This window comes from Acomys minous (assembly GCF_964271855.1).
Source record: "Acomys minous genome assembly, chromosome: 15".
Lineage (NCBI taxonomy): Eukaryota > Metazoa > Chordata > Mammalia > Rodentia > Muridae > Acomys > Acomys minous.
Window position 1 is genome coordinate 4,086,340 of NC_140497.1, and position 19,515 is coordinate 4,105,854.

Genomic DNA, 19,515 nt, shown 5'->3' on the forward strand with positions numbered 1-19,515 from the left:
GCACATGGGACAGCAGACCAGGGAGAGCAGTGCACCCTGGGATACGAGTGACCTCATGAAGAACAGGTACCTCAACAGCTCAGCCTTTATGGAGTGGAGAATAAAACAACTTTTCTTGTCTAAGGCATCTGTCAAGGCACATTTTTCCCACTTACTCCTGAGTCCTCATGAGCACTAGCATTCATTTCTTAACACACACGAAGTAGAAAACCTGTTCCTTTAAATAAGTCAAATCACATGCTTAATGTTTTGGTGGAGAAAGGTTAATATGAAGTTTGGTTTGAAGAGCTGCTGATTTTTGGCTTCCCGAGGCAGTAGCCGTTCATACGAAGTGAATACATCATCACACTTTAAGCAAGTGAGAGATGCCACTGAGACAGTGGCATGAAATTCTGAGGGCTGCAGCCTGACAAGACAAGGAGCATTCCCTGGTGCAGAGCTCAACTGCTCTAAGGTACCGAGGAGATGTTTCCACTCGCCAGCATCCTTTCCACAGTGGGCAACTGAGGGGGCGTGGTCGTAATCGCTCCTTTATACTCCTGTGAGCTAGACATGCCACTGGCTGTGCAGGTGCACTTTGGCTGGGGGGAGGGGAGCAGGGGGCTGTGTTAAGAAGGTCCTCTTTGTTTGTGTCACATGACATTGTGCTCCATGTGGTCACATTGGCTGGGAAGGAGAGAGAACACCTAAGGCCATGGGGACATCCGAGCATCACTGGTCACCAACTGAAAAAAAAAAGCCACACACTGAACAACTGCAACAGCCGCGCGTGTTCCACTGTATGGAAGAAACTGTCTTCTACACATGATTGACTCAAACTGGGCAAGAAGAGCCACCCGCAGCTCTCTGTGGTATCCTTAGTGATGGTCATGTTGAGTGCAGGGCAGAGAGGTTTGACTCAAATTACCATTCTCTCATTTTCTTAGGGTAGGTACAAAATTCATACATTTTCTTCACTTCCTTGTTGTTGCTGCTGTTTTGTTTTGTTTTGCCTGAGACAAGGTTTCTCTGTGTAGCCTTGGCTGTTGTGGTCTTGCTTTGTAGACCAGGCACTCTGTGAAAGTAATACTGGCAGTTGTGGGTTGCCAAACTATAAAATCAACAGAACATTTAAAATATTCTTTAATGTATTTAAACTCAGTTTACTTAGAAAGGCAGGAGTGATGGCTGCACTGTGCACTGCGGCCTCTTATATAAGACATCTCAGTGCCACGGTCAGGAGGGGCTAGAAGTGTCAGCTTCCTAGTTGGACAAAGACAGCTGAGGTCAAGAATTCACTGCAGTTGGTGGAAAAGAGTACAAAGGGAAGGGCGCGCCCAGTGTGGGCTTTTGTGATGCTGCCAGATTGTGTATATGTTTCATCAACCAGGTCAATAAGAGGTGGAGACAGGTTTGCAGCTCTGTTCTAGATGGGACCACATCGAGGATGCAGGAGCACAAAACAAGATAAAAATCTCAAACAAAATCATAAGGTGAGACTCATCAGATATGGACTAAGTTCAGGCACATTAAAAAGACTTCAGGGAATCAATATAATCATCTGTCCAAATTTTTTCCCACACTGAGGATATCACATCAAAAAATGTTTAATTAGACATCAACCTATGCTGAGAGAAAAATGAAAATATTTTTTGCTTTTTGGGCACAAACACATAAAACAAAGTGTTTGGTGAACAATGCTGTGCAGAATTCCAGAAGTATTGTTTTCATTATCACCACCATCACCATCATCACCACCATCATTACCATCACCATCATCATCATCATCATCACCACCGTCATCATCACCATCATCCTCATCATCACCACCACCACCACCATCATCATCACCATCCTCATCATCATCATCACCATCATCATCATCATCACCATCATTACCATCACCACCGTCATCATCACCATCATCCTCATCATCCTCATCACCATCATCATCATCATCACCATCCTCATCCCACTGAGAATTTATATTTGGAAATAGTTTTTTAGGTGATTTGCTTGTATATTTTTACAACTACTAGTATTGGGGATATATAAGAGAGAACAACAAGGCACAGAGAAGAGAGAAAGTGGAGAGATGGAGAGAGAGAGCACTCCCAGCTGGAGCTGTGGCTGCAAATGCTCAAGGCCTGTCAAAAGAAAGGGCAGTGGGAGTTGGGATTTTAACACTGATGGTAACATTGATGATACTGTAGACATGTAGACAAAAGACAAGCCGTTGAAAACACATTGTTGCACATGCCTTCAAGTCCTGCGCTAAAGAGGCAGGCAGATCTCTGTGAGTTTGATGCTAGGCAGGTCTACATATAGACTTCTAGGCCAGCCAGGGCTACATAGTGAGACCCTGCTTCAAAATGGCTAAAGATCAACAAAAGAATCAAAACACAAAAGCATCAACTTGATCTCTTAAACTGCAGAGGAAGAAAAGACTGGAAGCTGCAGTATTCTGCACAGCAGGATCCAGCCTTTGTTGGGGAAAAAAAATCTGTAAAATGTTTTCTCCTGACTCTCCTAATAGAAACACGCAACAATTATTAGTCCTAATGGCAAACAGGAAATTTTCTGTCTTCTAGACAATATGGATTGTTTATTTCACTCTATTCTATTTTCTGGGATATGTGCTCTGTGCAATACACAGGCAAGCAGCTGAGCGAGGCAGAATCCATCAGCATTTGCTTCCTTGGGTTGAACATGGCTTCACATTACGTCGCGGTGTGCCACATGAACTCTCAAGTAGCAGACTCTCACCCTAAACAGAACATTATCATATTTATTTCTGAATCTCTCGTTTGTTTTCTTCCCAACTGCAGAACTGTTTTCAATTCAGATGTAAATTAAGCTTTAAAAACAGGCAGTTTTACTTTGCTCCTGGAAAAACAGGATCAGTCCTGGGCAAAGCAATGTCATTCAAATAAATAAGTAAATAGAAATACTTAAAATGGAGGAAGACAAGTAAAGTCCTGGGTCACACAGACCAGGCAGTGCTGGGGTGAGTAGATGTGTAAGGCTCGGTCTGGCTGGACCTATATAGTCTTCTGATCCACCACATATCAAGTTCCTATATTTCAACCTAAACTGTTAACCAAATTCAATACATAGATCTTTATCATGGATGGAAAGAGAATCCAAATGCAATTCCACAATTTCAGGGCCTTTATATTATATCTCACGACCCCTTTGGGTTTGCCATAGTAAACTTAATTTACTGCGTTAAGTTACAAAGAAATAGGCATCTGTTGTTGATGATAACTGGTTTGGTTAAACTCTGTGTAGCAGGGCTGGCCTGTTACTTTTGGTTGCTGCATTTTCGAGTGCCCTGCACATGTTCGGAAAGTTTCCTAGATCTTGAAGTTGTTAGTTGTTGCAACTAGAATTAAAAGTATGAATACCGGCTTTCCCTGCTCCGTACCACAGCTGGGGCGGTGTTTGACGTAGGTCGCCACTCCACGCCACAGCGGGGGTGCATGCGTTTGACGTAGGTCGCCACTCCACGCCACAGCTGGGGTGCGTGCGTTTGACATAGGTCGCCACTCCACGCCACAGCTGGGGCGCGTGCGTTTGACGTAGGTCGCCACTCCACGCCACAGCTTGGGCGCGTGCGTTTGACGTAGGTCGCCACTTCACGCCACAGCTGGGGCACGTGCGTTTGACATAGGTCGCCACTCCACCCTATTGTTGGACATAGGCGTTTGAAGTAGGTCCTGAGACCCGTGCAATGAAGTTGCAGCTATGGTCTGGGTAGTCCCTGAAGCCTGCACTGGTAAGTTTGCCATAGCTACATTGCTGGCCCTGGGGTGCCTCAGTCAACATAAAAAGCAACATAAAAATGTCAGTCACAGAGTTCATTTGTCACAGTTATCCAGCCCGTTTGCTGACTTATTGAGATTTCCTCCATCTCTCTTGTTTGGCCAGCAGACTCCTTTGGCATTCGTACTTAAACTAGCTGTACACTGCTCCTGTATTTCTTACTTACAGTTGGTAACGTTCACTGACACTGGCTTCCTATGCTGCTATTTTTTTACCCTTGTGATGTGAAGACTGAGAAGATATGCCATCACTTCTGGCATTGGGAATGAAAGATTTTCTTATCTAAAATATTATAGTGTCCAACTACATGGACACGTGGACAACTGCGCTTGTTTTGCAAATGAATAAGATCAATCTGTTCATTGGGAAATGTTTGTATGAAGGTTTCATATCCTAATAACAGGCAGGGAGCTTTTCCCAAGAGGAAAAACAAATTGAATTTTATTTGAAACAAAAACGACCCTTAAAGTCATCCTTTCTCTCTAACCCTGAACCACCTGTTATGCTACTATGAGATCTGAGACATAATGTCTGTACTTGACATGTGCATGTGCAAGAATGCGGACTGTCACAGGCATTGGGCAAAGCACCAATACGGAAAGAAAGCCAAGCAATAAACTTTGACTTTAATAATCTTGTAATATGCCTAATGCTACAGAAAGATTTGTATATGTACAAAAGGGTAGCCAAATAGACCATAATAAAATCAACTATGGCATTTTAAGGCAAAATATAATCCAAAACTTTTTAAAAATACAAAATAAAATATTTGATGAAAAATATTTTATTTAGCTTATGAAATATTGAAGTGGAGGCTACAAGAACGATTTCCACTGGCTCAGGCTCATTTTATACCAACATTCATTAAATTTCATCAAGACATATGAAGTATGAAGTTGACATAAGCCAAGGAAAAGGAGGGATTAGGCATGCATGCAGGAGCTGTTTTCACTGTCCGTGGTGCTGACCTGGCTCTGTGTACCTTGTCCAAGGTGCTGAGTGCCTTCTGGGGTCAAGAGGGAAGGTGAGCTCCACCAGAGAAGCAGGCTCCAAATGCCTCCTTATAAGTACCTTTGACTCAAGGATGTTTAATTGAGCTGATTGGTCGTGTGTGTGTTTCCCGTGGATACCTGTTCTGTAATGAGACACTTGAAGCTATGGCTACCAATAGTGATGCAAGCGTGGAGGCTGTGTCTCCTCTAGAGAAGTTGGTAACTGATTCATCACTTAATCTTTTAAAAATTAAACATTTTATTTCATTTTCAAGTGGAGGGAGGGAGGGAGGGAGGGAAGAAGGGGAAGAGAGAGAGAGAGAGAGAGAGAGAGAGAGAGAGAGAGAGAGAAAGAGAGAGAGAGAGAGAATGGTTGATGGTGAGCCACCAGACAGGAGCACCGAGACCAGAACTTGGGCTCTCTGAATGCCGAGTCCATGCTCTCGACCACTACATCTCCACCCCCTGTCAGTCTTCTGTTAAATTGATTCTCACTAGTCCCAAACTACAGTGGCACCAATGGTGTCAGCATCGCTGTGGGCTTCAGAAACTCTTCTGAGATCTTAGGAACCACATACATAGTAAATGCTAAATGAGACTTTCTCCCATAACCTTTAAAGAAAGCAATAAATAGCCACTGTCACAACACAACGTTTAAACCAGTTGTTGGCATTGTGATATGAAAGTTTCTTATAGGTGAGGTCTATGTTACAACTCTCAGATCTGAATATGGAGTATTTTTAACATGTGCTTCTTTCAGTATCTGGAATAACTGGGAAGAAGTTGAGGCCATACACATATACAAAATGTAGGCATGCTGGACCTGTGTCTCTCCCTTTCTTACGGAGTTTACAACAATTTCCTATAAAATATACAAATTCTAGACGTCCAGGTTAGCTCACACTTGATATGATAGTTTTATAGCTGTCATTGTCACTATCAGACCAACCATAATGATATTTAATCATTACCACCACCACCACTGCTGCCACCAGCACCATTACGAGCACCATTGCTGCCACCACCACCAGCAGCACGACTGCTGCCACCAGCACCAGCAGCATGACTGCTGCCACCAGCACCAGCAGCACGACTGCTGCCACCAGCACCAGCAGCAGCACCAACACCAGCACCACCACCACCACCACTACCACCACCAGCACCAGCACCAGCACCAACACCAACACCACTGCTGCCACCAGTATCACCACCGCGACCACGTGCCATTGTCCATTCTCAGTGCTTGAGTGAAACTCAGATTTTCAGTGCCTGAAGAATTCCCACAGATACATAATAAGAGGCTCTAGTTTCGGGCTTTATTCGTCTACCTCGACACGTACATTGCTATCTTAGATCACGGTTTAACCTTCCAGGCAATCACACTTCTGGCCCTGCGCCCAAATGAACGAAGGATCAGCCACTTCTCCTGAAAGAGCAGCCTCCCTGCCTGCCTGGCCCTACAGAGTTGTGGCACCAATTTGTGGCTTCTGAGTGCCTGCAAGCAGCTAATGTCACCAAGAAAGCTAATATTTGATTTTACTTGCTTTTAATTAATACAAATCAAGACTTAGATACCCAAGCACGGCTATCGGATATTACAGGTGAGAGTGATGGCTTGGTGAACCATCACTAACATGTCGTGACAACACATCTCTCGGGTGCCATGTGTCACAACTTCAGCATCTGCTTTTTAGTATATAAACTAATGCCAGCTGTATAATTCTTATTTTGTGACTGTATTGTTGCTGTATTGCCATCAGAACAAGACAACGAGTTCACCATTTTTTCCATCATCTTATTCTATGGGACTTAAACAAACCAGTAGAGATGAATAATTTGTGGGTGTACGTGAATCTAAATCTAAATTGATGTCAGTTCCTCCCATGACACCTTTGTTTAATCTGATACTGTGGTCAAATATGACAGGTGGTAAGATTGGGAAGAGAGGACACAGGCAGCAATGCCATCACTCCAGTCCTTTTCTCAATAACCTAGGCTGCGAAGCTGACATGCTTACATGCGGCATCACTGTGTATCTTAAAGGAGCAACACAGATGTTTCCTTTTAGGCTGCATCTCACAGGGACTAGAAACATAGAAGACCTATGTATCTTACTTGCTTAGAAATGAAAGAGCCTAGATTTTAGTAACCTCCTGAAAGATCATCTCAAATAACAGCATTTCCTGCACCCTTTTCTGTCTTTCCAAATGAGTTGCCTTCTCCTTTTCATGAAATGAGTTACCAGTTGATGATGTGCTACTAACGGTTATTTATTTACCTATTTCCCACATCCATATGCAGCCACAGGGAAATGTTTTATCTTGCATGCCACTGTGTTCTGTCGACTAAAAGAGTAATTTTTTTTTAAGACGGGATAAATTTACAGGACTAAATTACACATTCTCCCATGATGCCATCCACACTCAGTCAGCACTCCTCTACGGTGTTTTCTTTAGCCTAGCAAGGAGTGAATGTATGCATGAAGGAAATTCAGTTAGTTGCGTAACGTCCTATCACCTTGGGGACATCTAGGCTCCTTCAGAATTTGCTTGGCAACTAGTACAAAAAGAAAAACAATATTAATAAATTTAAAACCTCAGGGTAGTTTGCAAGAATTTCAAAGTGCTCTCGATATGACTTCTGAACAGTGCTTCCTGTAGGAAGATAAGTGAAGGGGGATAAAAGAATGCTTGCTGTAACTATTGATCCTTTTTTTCCTAAGTAGGAAACATGCCTGGAGACAACAGATAGTTTGTATTGAAAATGGTCACCATGTGAAATAAGGATATGTTAATGATCTTGCTCAGCTATTGCATCTATGAACCAGAACAAGAAGCAGCATCACACAATAACCCCGAGGCTGCAGCAGTGACACACATGCCTTAACAGTGGCCACAGCTCTCTGGTTGGACTTGAGACCATTCAAGGATAAAGTCATTTCTGGTACTAGAAACGAAGCCAACTAGCCTGGGCTAGTGGAGTCATGGACCTTGGAGAAGAATTTGCAACACCTTTTCAGAACACCATAATACCCAATTACATTATAAATATTTGTCCTTTTGCCAACAAATAACTGCAGTTCTCACCCTTCATCAGTGAAACTCTTTCTTGCAACAGAGACCATCATAGGTAAAAAGCACACCAGTCAAAATGATACATATACAAAACAACACCTACATCTAAGAGTGAGGAAACACTGCAGAAGACAGAATTGGAAAATTGTAGGAGCCAGAAGAATAGGGAGTTTGGTGTGAGACTGAATCGCTTATAAATGTCAGAGAAGCTGCACCCATGATGTGGGAGAAATTGTCTCCCCTAAGGAAGAGCAGACCAATTGGTTATCCAATACCAAGTATTTTTAGGAACATATAATATATATATTCATAATATATATTTAGGAATACATATTATCTCTAAGATACTTGGTACTGTATAAATTTATTATATACAACTTATGTAATATATACTATATAACATAACAATATATAAGACATATATAATATATAGCTATACATATGTAACAATAAAACAAAAAAAGGCCACGAACTTGACTTGGAGAGTACCTGGGAGAGTTTGGGGAGGGTGAATAGAAGAGAGAAATTCTGTGACTGTATTGTTAACTCAAAAGGAAAAAATATATGTAAAAATAAAACGAACGTGCTAATGGACAAAGGGGCGTTCAGACTGATTTTAGAACAGGCAAAAACCTGAATTTTATATGAAGAATCTAAAATTATACAAAACAATCCCTAATAAAATATTCAAATAATCCCCTAGCTGTATCAATTTACTACATGCCAAAATATTTTAAAACTATTTTCATTTAAGTCATAGTGCATCTTAAAATAAAAACAACAGCTATAAAATTTATCCCAATTTGCTGTAAGGGATCTAAAATAGCACTGAGCTTGGAGAGTTCTACCAGCTTTTGTGACCCTTCTTGCTCTCCACTAGAAGATATATTAACAATCAGTGAAATTCCCAGGAATGATTCAACAGGAAGAAGGAAGGGACCTAGGACAGACAGGCAGCACTAAGAACAACTAAAGAGGGAAGGGAAGTGCTTGGCCCAAAACTCTGTTGTACACGGCCATAAAGAGCTAAGTCTGAGATTCTGAATTAAGCTGAGATCCAAGATGACACATGGAGTCCTCAGGAGATGTAGGGATTGATTTCAAAGGTTCTTTTCTCAGCATTTTTTTTTCTTAGACGACACAGAGTAATGCTTTGTAGCATAAGCCACAAACCATCCTCTGCATCTCCATGGTCACTTCCAGGAGGGCAGTCCAGGCATTGCTACACTGACGGTTTTACTGTGCCACGTGCTAGAAGAAGTGGGGGGGGGGGGGAGGCACAGAAGTGGCATGCCGTGTAAAAGGCTTGCATGAAAAGGTGCAGAGAAGTCTTCCAGCGGGTGGTCTACGAAGACTTTTCAAATCATTCCTCATCACAGCTGCAGTGGTTTGATGCCTTAAACCCCAAGGCCTCCCCTTGTAAGCTATCAAAGACAGAAGCTGGCATTGCCAATCCACAATGCCGAGAAGGAACCTGCAGGCCTAAGAAGCGGGCATTTTTACCTGCCTGGAGAAGGCCCCAGTCTGCCTGTGGGTCTGAGGCCAGGGAAGGCCTCGACCTGTTCCCCCAACAAACTGGAACACTTGAAGTGTCACTGCAGCCCCAGGACGTGCCTGGCCCAGACGACAAGCAACCACAACAGCTTCTGGGTTACTCCAGGGGGATCTCTCTTAAATGCAGTGTTACATTTAGTTACGTTCTCTGGAGTCCCCTCTCTCTTCAGAAAAGCGAGCATTTCACGTACCGACTATCCTTTGAGAGACATGAACACAAACGGATGGTTCTTGCTCTCAGACAATGAAACAAGAGGACATTGTTATTTCTTAATCTACGGCATGGTGCTTCACTCTCTGTGGTTTCTTAAGGACTCAGTTGGTTCCTGGTGAGTGTTTTGACATAAACAGGCTATGCTCATGAATCTCCTAATACCCATGGCTTGTATCTCACCTGCTGAGAGCCCTGGAAGGGGCCTAATGTGACGGATTTCATAAAATACTCTCCATAAGGTGTGAGGTAAACACAGCTCTTATCTTTGCTTTACGGATGAGGGGAGGGAAGGTAAAAGGGTTAAATTCAGCATCCATCAGGGTCGCAACACTGTACTCAGGACAGGTTAGAAGGTAGGGTTCACGGCTGGGAATGACTCCTGTGACCATGATAAAGCCTCACCAGTCCCTTCAGCTGACCCCGGGATGGATGGAAGTCACCAGAACTGAAAAGCTGCAGAGCTTCTTCCAGCTCGTAACTCTATCATTATCAATTTTAATGAAAAGTGTCGCTTTCCTGGAAAAACCCCACATGTGCCGCAGTTGTGTAGATCACATGGTGTTACTATGAGTGCGTTTATCAGGAGTAACCAGTGGTCCTGCACCTCCCCCTGACTGTTCCATCACAGCATCTTTGCCAGTCACCAGGAGTCACCTCTTCCTTGCAAAGCTGATTCAAAACACAGAGAAGAACTGACTGTGGGGTGCGTGACCCCACTCGATACACACACAACACAACCCTACTCCAAAGGCTCAGCAAACGCCACCAAAGAGGGGACGGTAAGAGCCAGAGGACTGAGATGCTAGGAAGACAAGAAGAGGATGCTGCACCCACGAAGTCACAACAGTATGCTGCCTACCTAGGACATAATGACAACAGCAGTGGGCATGCCAACGTGGATGGGGAAAATTTAAAGGTCCCACCCTTAGATGAAGAGGGATAGGCAACCAGTGGCTTCTGGGAGAAGATGAAATAGTCCTTCCCAGGGATGAACCAACCTCCTGTTAGGTTATCCAATCTTAAGTGGTCAGAGGTCATCCCTAAACACATACGCACATGTGCAACACTACCTGGACTCAATGGGTTCTATTTATGTACAGATGTGCATAACATACAGATATATGTGTGTTGCTTAATGAAAATAATTATGAAAATCAGGCCATAAATTTGAGAGGTAGCAGGGAAGAACTCAGATCAGGAGTTAGAGTGAGGGTGAACAAGTTAACTATTAAAAATAATTCTTATTCATGAAATTCTCAAAATATATGGGGAGGCATAAACTTCTAAAATTGAGTGAATTTTTTTTACTTAATTTATATGTTACATCTGAGAAAAAGAGGTAAATGAGGCACTGCTGAAGAGGTGGAAGACCACCCGATTTCTGAGTTTGCTTTGTCCTAGTAGCTCAGTATATAGACCTCAGTTGACTCTGGGAAGATGACAAGGAAGCAGGATGTGCAGTGTGGGGTGTCTGTCGCAGGCAGCCCTTCAAACCCACTCATGCCCCTCTTCACAGAGAAGTCAGCGTCTCCCATCACCTGTCAATACCTCATCAAGGCCATTCAGACAGCCTCAAAGGCGCCAGACTCGCTTGCACTTCTTTCTGGGAAATTATTAGTAAGGACTGGAGAACACTGAAATGTTCAGAATTCATCAGAACCTTGGCGCTTGGAAAAAGGACTTCAGTTCACCCAGGCCTGAGCTTCCTTGCTTTCAGACAGACGTAAAACCGCCCCCGGAAAGAGTCTCTGTATAAGGCACGGACTCATTTTCAGATTCGCCCTCCCCAAGTCAGTTCTGGGTAGAAAACAAGGGATGGCTTCGTTAAGTTCCTCCCAATGCGTTGCTCAGGTCTCTAGAGTGTGGGAACTGTTCGCCTGCCCGCCTTGCCAGAGCACTTGGGTATCCAGCTTCCTCATGTTCCACACAGGCAAACAACTCTGGGTGACATCATTATGCATCAAATGCTGAAAGTACCTCCTTCCACCAAGTGGCTGCACAGTGACCAGCTTAGGCATGGATCCCTGGGGATATGGCAGTATTTAAATAGGAAAACCTTTAGGAGAAATGGTTTCAATTGCCAAGATTACTGCTCACCCCTTTCATGCCTGCCCAAAGAGTACAGTACAAGTGGACTTTGGTATAAAGAGAGGTCAAGAACCCACTTTTTAAAACCAAGATCTGTAGAGGTAAATGTTCCTTGGCTCCTTTGCTGAGTGCTCATTTTAATGAGGTCCCCTGTAAGGGATGAGGTCAAAATGCTATTAGATGAGAAATTTTGAACTTGGGAGGGAAAACAAACTCAGCGACTGTGTCGGGAGGAACAAGAGTCGCTGGTTTCCACTGTACTCCCTTGCTGAGGCCTGCCACAGGAGCCGCAAGCAGCTCTTCCAACCTTTTTCAAGGCTTGCACGCTCACAAAGGCCCATGCCACTCACAAACGCCCCTTTGCTGCTTCCTTCTGTGAGCCAGGGTTTTCACACTGTGACACAACATCCTTCCCTTAATAGCTGCACCCACTAGGACTAAATATTTTAGGAATCACTTTTTTTCCAGTGACAACCACTTAGATATTTGAAGCAATCTGCCTTACTTTCCAGCATCAATCCAACGTATTTTGAATCTGTAATTACATGGGTACAACACCTGACTAAGCCTCGTCTTGGAAGTAATAGAAATGAAAGATGTAAGGTGCGCCTGCAGACCTATTAAGTGAGCAAACCTGAGGGTGTTGTCCAGTGATCTCAGGCTGCAAAACGACCCTTGAAGACCCCATGAACTGGAAGTCTTCAAAAGCAGAGCTTGGAAAGACTGTGAGATGTAGAACCAAGAGAAGAGTGTGTTGATCAAATCTGGTGGACAGTCTGAATATGCTATAGTCATCAGTCAGTATGCTATAGATTCTGCCATAACATGCAAGGAACAGATGGATTCTCAAGAGAAAGGATCAATTCTTAGAGAAGTAAATATCTATGCCTGTATCAATAAGACTTCAGTTTCCTTCAGAAATGCGTGGGGAAGGCAAAGCATTGTGAGACCAGCTTTCCCAGCTCTGACACGTCAGCTGGCTCATGTTTGCTGAGGCAGCCATGACTGCAGCAGGGTGATGCATGTACTTAGCTTTGCATTGCTCCTCACTCTTCGAGCATCTGTGTGTGACTTTCATCTCCATCCCCCACGTTTGCTGATCTGATATACCTCTCATACCTAGCCTCACCATTCTGCCTGCTTACTGGCTCAGCTGATGAAACTAGCTTTTCCCTTCGGTTTCTTCACTCTTGATTCTGCAGCTGAACTATATCACGAAACAAGACCCTGCAGCAAACACTTCTCCCAACACCAACGGCCAATGCCTCAGTCAAGTCTTGTCAGGAGCGCATTGCCCAGCCCTCGGAGCCTCTCAAGAGATCCTTTCCCTCTGTAATTGGACTCACCTAAATTCTGTGTCTGTTGTGACCCTATTACTTCGTCTCGCAGATACGATATGATATGTTGTGCACATCTTCCTTAGAATGTTCTCGATGATATTCCTAGGCTCTCAGACTCCCTACCCGGTCATTACAGATTACAGCTGCCCCTAATCCAATCCTACAGATCCTGCCTCACTCAAGAAACAAAAAGCTCTTTCCCCTTTGCTCCCAGCCCACTCACAGCTGTCATACTTGAGGTTGTATCAGGTGCCTGTGACGTCAGAGATTCTCTGGGAAGAAAGCACCTAATCAGCTTACTTAAATGAGGACAGTAAGCAAATAGGATTTTGTGAACTATCAGAGGGAATAAATAGGAAGAATAACTAGGATCATATCAGGGTTTGAATGTAAAATGTCCCTCACAGGCTCTCATGTTTGAACGGCTGATTCCCAGCAGGGGGTGCTGTTCTGAGACAGTAGAGGGCGTGAGCAAAGGTTCTGTAGACTGTCCCCACCCTCTGCCCTCCAGTTCCTGACTCAGTCGGATGTGAGCACTGACCTCATACTTCCATGGTGACATGCGAGAGTCACCATGCTTTTCCCCTGTCGTGTTGGGCTGTATGCTCAAAATGTGACCTGGAGTTAGTCCTTCATTCCCTACGTCATCCTTTGTCAGATAATTGGTCACTGAAGTGAGGAAAGCAACTAATACAAACATAAACAAATGTTAAGTACTGTGACACACAAAACACAAGCATTTAGACATTGGGCCAGAGTCATAGGGTCACTGTCTGCTTCAGCACTCCTCACCCAAGAGGAGATTGCCCCCACCCTTGCTCTGAACCAGGACCTGCACTGGTGGTCATTAGTCAGGGAGTGGTGGAGATATGAACAGTCAACATTATGAAGACTCCAAGCCCCCAGTCCCCCTGGCCACCATGCTTAATGACTGACTACATGCATCTGGGGAGCACCACCGGGCAGGTTACACTACATTTCCTCCCCTGACAGAATAACTCATTGGTAGGTAATAAGCATTTCCTGGCTGCATAGATTTGCCTAAACATGATTTAAGTTATCTGTCTGGAAAACATTGTCCTAGGCCCAACCTGTTGTGTTGTGTTTGAATCAAATGGTGGAAAGCCGTACTGCTGCCTTGTCCCTAACCTGCCGGTACCAAGTAGCTACCGTCGCTTTGAGACTATCTGCTCATTCTCCAGGATGCTGCCTGGCTTCCTATAGGTGTAAGTAGCTACCGTCACTTTGAGATTATCTATTTGTCCTCAGTTTCATCACACTTGAAAACTGCTAAACGTCTACAGAGGTTGAGGCTGTGCCTATTTGCATGGTTTTCAAGCTCACTGGATTCTTCGGATCTCCTAATATTTTAAACAATTGCTCAGTGCTGTATTTTGAACTATCTCCCGGCTAGAGCAGTGAGGCCTTCCCCTCCTTTGATGGCCCCTGCTCAGTTGTCTATACCCTCCTCTCTGCTAATCTACCATGAAGGCTCTCCATTCTCCAGTCTCTCTCTCCCATGAGATGCTCAAAACTCCAAGGCTTACTTAACAAACTCTGCAAAATCTAATCCATTCTGATCTTTTGCTTGGCTCCAAATCCCCACTCTCTCTGTAAATCTATACTAATAACTAATATCCAAACAGAATTTTAAGCACAGTCAAAAAAAAATCAAGTCCCCACGCTTCCCCATATAACTAGATTTCCCTCCCTAATTCCTCCTGGCGCATCACCTGGAGATGTAGCTGGAGAGCCTGGCTACATCGCACTTTTTGGAGCGCTCTCCCACGCCAGGCAGCCCTCATTGTCTCTGACACAGATTCCAGCAGAAGCTCTGCAGAGAAGGCGTTACTCGTGTCCTCTTGCCAGTCACATGGCTACGAGACTGACTCCCTAAAGGCGGCACCTCCCTCTGCGGAGCCCCCCATCCCTGCTTCCTGCTTTCTGCGTCTCCATGTCTATCTATTCCCAGCCTTGTGACTCCTTTTCTTGGTGACCACGCCTCCGATGCCTCACCCACCTCTCCAACTTGATGTGTTTCTCATTCTGTGGCTCTGGAGCCTTCTTCCTTGCTGCTTTCCCACTCAGGAAACTCACATAAGTTGTCTCCACCTTACTGAATCTCCCTGAAGGCACAACGTACTCTGTGTAGCTCTGGAGCGGCTACAGTTCCCAGCATGGTGTGCCGTGGGTGTTGAAAACACTCAGGCCCGATGAGTCGAATCTCTAAACCTTTCAGGAGACCAACATGACCGCAGAAGTCTGTCAGCTGCATGGAACAATGGGAGCACCTGGCCGAGGACCGTGAGGCTAGAAACTGCTAGAAACTGTTCTAATCATCGCCTAGTTACACGCTGCAATTGAGCCCATGTCCTCCTAGGGACAGATCACTCAGGAGAGAAATCACACGGGGCTGAGGGCAGTGGCCACACCCACCTTCTGAGTATAGGCTGCAACACCTCCTCATACAGCAAAACTTACATATACACTTGTTTCCCGCGCCTCCACTGGGATCCCAGAGCTGTGTTTTCATTCTAAAGCAAATATTAAGCTAACACTGTCAAACTTCGAGGATGGGTAACACACTATATACATAATGAACTCAACTATGGGAAAAAAATCCAGGTTCTTACATGACAATCTAGGTTTTTGCAAGACCAACGTGGCCCTACTCACCTGTCCTCTCTTGTCACCACAGGAAGTAAGTAGGTTCCTAGGCATCTCTCACCACTTCCAGTTTTCCAGAGGTGTACACAGCTCTCTACAGTCTAATTGCTGGGAGAGTCCTTCCAGCCACAGGGAAAGCACAATTGTGCCTCATTAGGATGAGTATGCAGAGCGGAGAGCTAAGTCACAACTTCAGACTCCCCCATATGCTAAGATACATTTCAAATGGAGCAAGGAAAAATATTTTAGTTCTGCATAGGAGAATGAACTCAGTTGCCTCCACAGTACGCGGCCATACTCCCTGTGCCTCCTGCCTCTCTTCACACAGACAGTGGTAGAAACCGCCTTCATTTCCCAGGATTCCTTCCTGCAGGAAGTTAGGGGATTTCCCAGGATTCCTTGCTGCATGAAGTTAGAGGAATGCCAGCACCGGAACGATATGAAAGAGGCTTTCTCTCTGTGCTCTGCACGGAATGTGGCCATTCTGACTTCCACCAGCGGAATTCTGGGAAGGGACAGAATGGTGCTGTAGAAGTCTTCCGTCCCCACGTTGCCGTCTCATTGTAATGGTCACATTGTATTGTGGGGTGGAGTAGCTGGCATGCGCCCAGTCCGTTCTCTCCCGGAAGGTGTGAAGTTTAAGAGAACGGAGGGCATCGAGCTGGACACTGACCTCAGATGTCTGTTGATGGTGTCATATTCTGCACCAGAGTTTAAGGATTCCAACCATTCCCATAACACGGACCTGGCATGCTCTATGCTTCCGCGTACTGTTGTTAGTGATAAGATGAAGCCACCATTGTGCCCTTAACTCTTAAACGACTATCATCTCAATAGAATACATTTAGAAAATTAACAGAGAGACGTTCGTGTGGAATTATATTTAACAGGTGGACCAAACCGAAAGAGAGGAGAGGTAGAGGGAGACGCAGACTGAGAGAGAAATTGGGAGAGAATGCATTAACTCATTAAGCTGCCTGAAAAGTCATGATTTCATGAGACAAAACACGGCACCTCTATTTGTTCTTTGTTCACGATCCAAGCTGAAGGAAAGAATGGGAAACACGTCTAGGAAGCCAGAGGGTTGAGGCCCACAGTGCTGGTCATGAAGACAGTCCTCAGCTCTTACTCCGGCTGCATTATGTGTCAAGAGTTCAGAGGACAGTAGTGGTACACCCCTGACTCTAGAAGGAGGTTGAGACACACTCCTGCCTCAGTGCTCGGGGACTCCCCTGGTTTCTTCTCAAGCATCTCCCTGGAAGTCTTCAAACACAAATGAAATCACGTTTTCAAAACCAAAATTTTAAAAAATCACAAAAGCTACATCATTCAGGTTCACACTCGTACCTGCATTCCTCACCCTGATCTCTGACTTAAAATCACACCTGTTCACCAGGAGCCAATGGGCTAGGCACCGAGAAGACACATGTCCCAGTTTGGGATGTCTAGGCACCCTTCCAAGCCTGATACCTCGGATCCTGCTGTATTAGCTCAAAGACTAGGATTAAAACATTTGGAAAGGGGTTGCCCATAGAGACAAGATGATGCCACAGTTATGGACATCTGTTTTATAGGATTTTCCTTAGCAAACCTAAGGAAGTTTTACAAATTGAAAACTTAAGTTATCAGCTAAGAAGGAATACTGAGATACACCTGCCCACTGGGGCAGAACGCAGCATCCATGGTTATAAACTGAACAATTAGCACCCAGCGATAGATAGATAGATAGATAGATAGATAGATAGATAGATAGATAGATATAATATTTCAAGACAAGGTTTCTCTGTGTAGCCTTGGCTGTCCTAGACTTGCTTTGTAGACCAGGCTGGCCTAGAACTCATAGCAGTCTGCCTCCCAAGAGCTAGGATTAAAGACGTGCACCACCACTCCTGGCTACACAGGAATATATTAACAATTTCATCTGCTGTAATTATATATGCATTTCATGTGGTACCCACATGCATATATAGCATACGATACCTCTGATACACACTGTGTGATACAAAGCCATAGTTTTTTCTAGGTATTATATAATATGCTATATTAACATATATTGTTAACATATAAGTTCTGGAAGGAGGCAGCTCATCATGTGGAGAAGACATGGCCATGGGCAAGGAAGGCACAGTGTCGGGAGCAGGGGGCTAGCTGGTCAGGGAGTATCCAAACTCACGAGGCAGGGAATGAGCAGAAAGTAGGTGTGGCCTATAAACGTTCAAAGCCCACCCCCTAGTGACCCACTGTATTCAGTGAGGTTGGCAAATGTTCCGTGACCTTCCCACACAGCGCTACCAGCTGGAACCAAACGCATGACCATGCAGGACATCTCACCTCCAAACCACAAGCATAATAATTAGTAGTAATAAATGAATTAAAAGTAGCCAAAATAACATGTTCTATGAAACTGCCTTTAGCATGTTGGTGAGTTCCTTTTTGGTGAACTTCAAGGCATGGATGACACAAGTGTCATCCCCGACACCTATAATATTCACTGGTGTGTGCTGTAGGCAGTACAGTCCTCACTGGTGTGTGCTGTAGGCGGTACAGTCACGCAATTCTGTTTACTCACTTGCCTATCACATGTTTTGTGGGCCTCCCACTGTATCTGGTGCTTGAACATCAGATACCTACCTGTTACGGACAAATGACAGTCCGCTATCCAATCCTCTAGGCGACAACATGTAGAAAACGACCAAGCTTATTCCCCTCTGTATTATTAGTTGTCACTATACAAACTGACTTCTTTTCAAAAAGTTACTGAGAACATTGCTGAGATTAATGTATTAATATTTCTCACCTTCTCTGGTCACAGTGAGATCCAGACAAGACCAGCAATGCCATCTACAGAGCTGATGATTGCCGCTGCCATCATGTGAAAAATAAAACAGATTTCGGTCCCTTTGTTGGTTTTTATTTGTATTTTCTTCAATTTTGTTTGTCCTTTGGCTTTGTGCTGGAGACTGAGCTCAGAGCCTCAGGCATGGTAGACAAGCGTTTTATCACTAATGTGCAATCCCAGACCTTGAACTAATTTTCATTGTTGGGGTACCTGACATGAGTTGCCTTTGAAAAGTATAATGAGCGATGGTATAAGTCAAATGTGGGGGCTTATTTTGGAGTGAGCTGTTCCCAGGAATCTTGTTGTGGGTTTAATACACTGGCTGGAGTTGAACATGAGTTATGTAATACTAATCATTCAAAGTGTTCATTAGCTTTCTTCAAAAGCATTGCCTGGTATGAAACCTGTGGTGTCTCAGAATGAAGGTAAGACTGTCACAGGGAAGTGATTTTCAGTAGAGACTGTCACATTTTAAACTATCTGTGGATGGGTCATATTAATACGCACACTCAAGTTTATACTAGATATGTTCAAGTGTACACTAGCCACACTCAGGAAAGCCGTTTCTCATGAGTTCCTGTAAGTCAGTAGGTGAGCAATGCTGTCTGATGCCAGCGTGTATAAGCCCTACAGGTAAAGAGCAGGCATGGAAAGGATTGTTTTCAGAGTCTTTCAGGTGGGAACACCACCACCCCACCTGACAACTGGTGCCCACCTCTGGGTCTTCATCCCAGACTAGTGATGGGATGCTTAGGGTCCTTCCACACTGGGCAATGCTGATCGCTGGGAAGGACCAGCTTGCAGAAGATGCTGTGAGGGACAGCAGGCCTGTTTTACACACCCCTCACAGGGATGGTGGGATTGGAAGGGGGTGTTTATCATGCTGCTGCCTGGTTACTGTTGATGACTGCTCGTCTAGAGATAAGCCATGGAAGCACTTTTT

The 19,515-nt window shown here is 44.5% G+C and overlaps 1 protein-coding gene across 2 annotated transcripts in view; it reads right to left on the reverse strand.

The window, feature by feature from the left end:
- The window catches only part of NALF1 (NALCN channel auxiliary factor 1), a 514,669-nt gene that overhangs the window by 391,396 nt on the left and 103,758 nt on the right, over positions 1-19,515 (reverse strand). The window lies entirely within an intron of this gene.